This window comes from Eptesicus fuscus, chromosome 12 (assembly GCF_027574615.1).
Source record: "Eptesicus fuscus isolate TK198812 chromosome 12, DD_ASM_mEF_20220401, whole genome shotgun sequence".
Classification (NCBI taxonomy): domain Eukaryota; kingdom Metazoa; phylum Chordata; class Mammalia; order Chiroptera; family Vespertilionidae; genus Eptesicus; species Eptesicus fuscus.
In genome coordinates this window covers 65,976,356-65,983,257 of record NC_072484.1, presented here as the reverse complement: position 1 = coordinate 65,983,257, position 6,902 = coordinate 65,976,356, and the positions used below count along the sequence as shown (strand labels likewise).

The following is a 6,902-nucleotide window of genomic DNA, read 5'->3' as shown; positions in this document are numbered from 1 at the left end:
AGAAGTGCTTTTTACACTGTAAATTGCTATCCACATGTTAGTCATGATTAGAATATCAGAAAACAACCCATAGGCCCTTATGAAGAGTAATTATTCCAGGTCATTTTTATTCTACGTGACAAAGCAGTATTCTCCAATATTTTTGGTCAGTTAATCCTTTTGGCAAAATACCTCAAGACTTGCTATCTCATTCACTCTTAGTATGCAATCCAAGAGTTTTATTAAAATGAGTGGGAAGAACAGAGCTATTTTTAATTTCTAGCTTTCAATAACCTTCCGCTGGGAAAGAAAAAAGAGAATAAAAGAAGTATGGAAAGGAATTCCAAGTACAAGATCAACAATGATTAGCTTCCTGATGAAGCAACAAGAAGCCAAGTAAAGCATTAGGGAAACCCAGAAGAGGGTCCAGAGGTAGAAGGGTCCAGTGAACACAGGACCTACCACTGTGCCTACTTTCTTTTACCTCTTAATTTTTAGTAGGATCCATTCTTGGCTGCTTTCTCTCCTCGTTCCCTAATCTCCCTGTTTCAACTACCATCGATCTAAGACAAAGGAGCCAACTAAGGTAACTTGGGGGTAGAATGAAAATGATTGAAACAAACCTGAGCATGGGAACCTGCCTGCCTAAAAGCTCCAGCTAGTTGTTGCCTTTGGAGAACGTGGGATTAGGATCTCCAGTTGTCTTATTTTTCAACAGAAGTTAAAGTTCTTGGTTTTTATAACAAATCTCCCAATTTTAAACTGTTGGCAATTTATCTTAAAAATTGCACAGACGCCCTAACTGGTTTGGCTCCGTGAATAGAGCGCTGGCCTACGGACTGAAGAGTCCTGGGTTCAATTCCGGTCAAGGGCACATGCCTGGGTTGTGGGCTCGGTCCCCAGTAGGGGGCGTGCAGGAGGCAGATGATCAGTGATTCTCTCTCATCATTGATGTTTCTCTCTCTCTCCTCTCTCCCTTCTTCTCTGAAATCAATAAAAATATATTTTTAAAAATTGCACAGACCGGGTGAGGCCACGCGCCCCTGGGTCTGGGAGAGGCCACGCACTCCTGGGTCCAGGTGAGGCCATGTGTCCCTGGATCCGGGTGAGGCTGGGTCCCGGGTCCGGGTGAGGCCACGCGCCCCTGGGTCTGGGAGAGGCCACGCGCCCCTGGGTCCGGGTGAGGCCATGTGTCCCTGGATCCGGGTGAGGCCTTGCGCACCTAGGTCCGGGTGAGGCCACGCGCCCCTGGGTCTGAGTGAGGCCATGTGCCCCTGAGTCCGGGTGAAGCCGTGCCCCTGTGTCCGGCCGAGACCAAACCAGAGGGAGTCGGACCTGCGTTACCACCATTTGTCCACCATCCAGAGCTGAGGGGTCAGTGCTGACATGTACACATAAGGAACTGGTGGACATTGAAATTGGGTCTCTAAAGAACTGTTGGTCCAGAAAGAAACTCACTACAGACTGATTCATTTGCCTGTCAGCATAACTATTATTGCTCATCTCACATTCAGTTCTTATAAGTATATCTCTAGGGACACATGATCTCGCTCATCTAGGGGAAATGATGAACAACATAGACTGATGAACAAGAACAGAACCAGAAACAAGGAGGCATCGATCGGACTATCGGGCCTCAGAGGAAGGATAGGGGAGGTTGGGGGGAGCGGGGAGAGATCAACCAAAGGACTTGTGTGCATGCATATGAGCCTATCCAACGGTTAAGTTCAACAGGGGGTTGGGGCACCGTGGGGAGGGGTGTGGGATGGGAATGGGGGGATGAGGACAAATATGTGACACCTTAATCAATAAAGAAATTAAAAAAAAATAAAAATAAAAAAAATAAAAATAAATTTAAAAAAATTGCACAGAACATTGTTAGGGAAGATTGAAAACACTCCATATGATGCTATAATGGCAGATACATATAATTATAAATTTTCCTAAATCCATAGGATGTACACTAAGAGTGAACCCTAAGGTAAACTATGGACTTTGGTTGATTATGATGTCAATGTGGATTCATTGACTGTAACAAATGTGCCCCTCTGATGGGGGATATTGATAGTTAAGGAAGCTGTGTGTGTGTTGGGGGTAAAGGGGTATGAAGGAATTCTCTGCACCTTCTGCTCAATTTTGCTGGGAACCTAAAAGTACTCTAAAAAATAATCTCTATTTTAAAAAATTGCTCTGGCCAAATGAAACCCATTAATAGCATGGATTTAACCCACAGACCACTGTTTAGCAACCTGTGGCACATTTTCTAGCTTCACCCCACACTTCTTTCTTGAGCTTGAGACCTGTATTTTTTTCATTAAAATTTGGATAAATTAACCTGGGTATTCTACAGATGGCTCAAATGCACTTTGTATAAACTAGAATATACTTTACTCATATAAACAAACAAAATGAAATCTGCTCCCGCCTTGAAGTCCCTGTCAGTCACAACCCATCTGTTTGTCCAGATTAGAAGTTCTGGAGTCATCTGTGGCCCTTCTCTCTACTTTATCTCTCACCTCCCATTCCTTCAGTAAGTCTTTACTGAGCATCTTCTAAGTGCCAGTACTGTGCTAAACACTAAGGATAAAAATATAAAAAGATTCAGTCTAGACTCTGGAGGAGTTTATGTCTATAGGTGGAAAGGAACAGCTACTTACAAAACAATATTTATCAAGAGCTATAGTACACTTGTTTGAATGCTACATAACCTTTTTAAATCTGAAAACAACCTTAAGAAATAGTTATCGCCTGGCCAGCATGGTTCGGTGGTTAAGTGTCAACCTATAAACCAGGAGGTCATGGATTGATTTCCAGTCAGGACACATGCCCCGATTGTGGGCTCGATCCCCAATAGGGGGCATTCAGGAGGCAGCTGATCAATGATTATTCTCTCTCATCATTGATGTTTCTATCTCTCTCTCCCTCTCCCTTTCTCTCTGAAATCAATAAAAATATATTTTTTTTTTAAAAAAAGAAAACAGTATGGAGTTTCCTCAAAAATTTAAAAACAGATCTGCCTTATGACCCACTTCTGGGCATATACCCGAAGAAACCTGAAACACTAAATGAAAGAATATATGCACTCCTGTGTTCTTTGCAGTGCTATTTACAATAAGTAAGATCGGAAAAAGCACAAGTGCCATCAGTAGATGAGTAAATAAAAAAGCTGTGGCTGCCCTGGCTGGCGTGGCTCATTGGTTAGAATGTCAGCCTGCGGACTGAAGGGTCTTTGGTTTATTCCCAGTCAAGGGCATGTACCTGGGTTGCAGAGTCATTCCCCAGGCCCCAGTCAGGGCCCCATGTGGAAGACACCCCCAATCAATATGTTTCTTTCACATAGAAGTTTCTCTCTCTCTCTCTCTCTCTCTCTCTCTCTCTCTCTCTCTCTCTCTCTCTCCCTCCTTTCCACTCTCTCTAAAAAAATCAAGGAAAAAATATCCTTGGGTGAGGATTAACAATAACAACAAAAAGCTGTGGTACATTTACACTATGGAATACTACTGGGCCATAAAAAAGAAGGAACTCTTTCCTTTTGGGACAGTATGGGTGGAGCTAGAGAGCATTATGCTAAGTGAAAAAAGCAGTCAGAGGAAGACAAATACCATATGATTTCACTTATTTGTGGACTCTGATGAACAAAACAAACAACATAGAAACAGAGTCATAGATGCAGAGAACAGTCTACAGCTGTCAGAAGGGAGGTCGGGAACTGGGTGAAAAAGGTGAAGCGATTAAGAAAACAACACAAAACTCAAGAGACACAGATAACAGCAGGGTGATTACCAGAGGGAAAGGGGGATGGGGGGCAGGTAGAAGAGAATAAAGGTGGATAAATGGTGATGGAAGGAGACTTGACTTTGAGTGATGAACACACAATACAATATACAGATGATTCAGTATAGCATTGTACACTTGAAACCTATGTAATTTTATTAACTAATGTCACCCCAATAAATTAAATTGAAAAATTTTTTTTAAAAGAACAGGTCCTAAGTAAATGGTGTCTGACTCATTTCCTAGGAACCCGCCCCTCCCAGCCCCCTTGTGGAAACTACACTTCCCAGGCTCCCTTATCAGGTGGTTCATAGCTGGGTTCAGCTAATGGGACATTCAGGTGGGAGACTGACTGGAGGAAGTGAGAGGTCAGGGTATTTATCCCTTTCTCCCTCTCCTTGGGGGTGAAATGGGACCTGATGTTCCTCTGTAGTTCTCACTCCCCACTGGACATCCCCTCCCTCTGTGGGCCCATTACCCACCAGGTAGGCCCCACATATCAGTTCCCACAATGACTCAGCTTCTGGGCTCTAGTAATACCACCACTAGTCCTAGGAGCAGTAGGAGTTTCCTATTTCTGCGCCCAACTTCTGGGTTTCCTCAGTGTCTCCTGCTTAGCTCCCCAGCTATTCTATTACCTGTGTGACCAACCCCTATTAAATTCCCCCTCTTTAAAATAACTATAGTGGGTTCAATTTTCCTGACTGGACTGTGGCTGATACCCATGGCAAGTGTTCAAAACAAGTATGCAGTGAAAGGATAACTCAGCAGGCTTGAGGTGCTAAACTCTGCACACTCCAAGAAGGACTTGACTGGCTTCTGGAACACAATAGAAACCCTTAGAATATCCCACCTAATAAGAATGTCTGTGTATAGCTGGGGCCTTGGGCTATGCCAGATAGCTTATCCTGTGGTCGGCAAACTGCGGCTCGAGAGCCACATGCGGCTCTTTGGCCCCTTGAGTGTGGCTCTTCCACAAAATACCACGGCCTGGGCGAGTCTATTTTGAAGAAGTGGTGCTAGAAGAAGTTTAATTTTAAAAAATTGGGCTCTCAAAAGAAATTTCAATCGTTGTACTGTTGATATTTGGCTCTGTTGACTAATGAGTTTGCCGACCACTGGACTATGCTAACAATGTGATTTATGGTGAACACCTGTTTTTTTTATTTCCCGAGGCCAAGGACCATGCTGTTTCAGTTTGGCCGGGGGTGAGGATAATGGAGACTGAATACCTCTGGTCAGTCATGCCGATGCTCCATGCCATTGTGACTGACTCTCAACAAAACCCCTAAGCACTAAGGCTCAGGTGAGTTTCCCTGTTTGGCAGCATTTTGAGCATATGGTCACACATCATTGCTGGGAGAATTAAGCACTGTCTGTAGGACTCTTCTGGGTAAGGACACCTGGAAGCTCACTCTTAACTCTCTTAGACTCTGCCCTATGCACTTTTCCTTTGCTGATCGTAATCTTTATTCTTTTGTTGTAATAAACTGTAACCATGAGTATAATTGCTTTTCTGAGTTGTATAAATCCTCTGGCCAACCACTGAACCTGAATGTGTTCTGTTGACCCCCAACACACCAATTAAAAAGGAAAGTTTTTTTCCCCTCACTGACAAAATGACTAGGGCCCCCAGAACTTACGTAACTTACCTAAACTGAATGCAGGTTCTATTTGACTCTAAAAACCTGGCTCCTGTAACCACGTTGCACTGCCTCTTGTAATGACAGAGCAGGGGGTTGAGGAATGTGGAAGCATAAAGACCACCTGACTGAGAATTTGAAGTAAATGGCTGTTAAGGGCCCTTCTGGCTCTAACAGCTTATAAATCGGTAAGTCAATAGCACCTATTGAAGTCTTAGACTAAGCAATTATTTGCTTGTCAGGGAGTGACTGAAGAAGGTTTGTGTGGGTAAGGCCGCTCCAGCTGTAGCGTGATGGAGGATTGGAGAGGAATGAAACAGGATGGAGGCTATTGCAGAAGTCCAGGGAGACAGGCTAACAGCCTGGACTAGGGGGTGGCGGTGGGGAGGGAGGGACAAGCAACAATGCAGAAAATGGGCTACTGGGCATATCCACTGGGAATCTTGTTTCTATCCCTCCCTATACTAGGTAGTGTTCTAGGTTTCCCAGTTCAATATATAAAGTTGGCTAATTAAAGCCAAAAATATTGGCATCCTCTTTGATTCTTTCCTTTCCCTTGCTACACCCACCCACAGCAAATTGTGTCAATTCTACTTCCAAAATATATCTGAAATGGATCTGTGGTAGGCAGTTACACAGACATGAGCAGAGCAAGGGCGATGGGCCAGGTACAGAAGGTCACCGGGTGGAAAGTCATGGATGCCTAGCAAAGGACAATTGTAAGGTGGGACCTCACCCCAGTGTGACCTTTCCTCCACTACCATATCACTAGTCATGCAGTTTGGGCCCCCTGATCTTTCCTCCCTAGAGATAACATCTAGGCTGCTTATAGTTCAGCTCCAGGCCCATAAAAGCAACAAAACCAGAGTGACCCCATGGTTGACCTCAGGACCAGCTGCATTGGATAATGACCCCCTGTCCTGGTGCAGACCAACCAATCAGTGAAGACCTAGATCCTGAAAGGACACACCTGGAAAACTGCAGAATATTCTATTGAGATCTCCCCCTGGGACCTCCCCCAAAATCTCTGCCCTTAAACCCCTTAGCACAGAGGACCCAGCTCACCCTCCCTCCTGGGAGCAGGCCCACTTTCTCTTCTCCCTACCCACAGGCTCCTTACCTTGACCTTCCTCACTCCCAAACTCCGGGGGCCCTTGCTTTGCCTCTATAACTTGTTCCCTAAGCCCATTTCTTCTACAAATTACTTCTTCTACCTCTGTGATTTTCCAGATAAATGTTAACTTATAGTTTGCGTCTTAGCTCTGAATCCTTTCCTAGTCAGAACTCAGGTACCAAGGTTTATTACATGAAATATATTCCTTCTATATTTATACAAGTATGATTTGTGCTCACTCCACCATATCGTGTGTGTGTTTTAGTTGTTTATGTAAAGACAAACTTGTTCTGGGGACCTCTGACTACAAAATCCCCAGGTCCAGGCTTAATCTAATGTTTACTGTGTCCAGGTGTTACGGATTGTATAAAGAAGCTTACAAGGGATGAGTG

At 44.2% G+C, this 6,902-nt stretch overlaps 1 non-coding gene across 1 annotated transcript; it reads left to right on the top strand.

Annotated features, from left to right (window-relative positions):
• The first annotated feature begins 1,096 nt into the window (after nt 1-1,096).
• Nucleotides 1,097-1,235, top strand: MIR9279A-1 (microRNA mir-9279a-1). Its single transcript, NR_130571.1, is given in 1 exon segment — nt 1,097-1,235. It is a non-coding gene; the product is annotated as a microRNA mir-9279a-1 (primary transcript).
• The last annotated feature ends 5,667 nt before the right edge of the window (nt 1,236-6,902 follow it).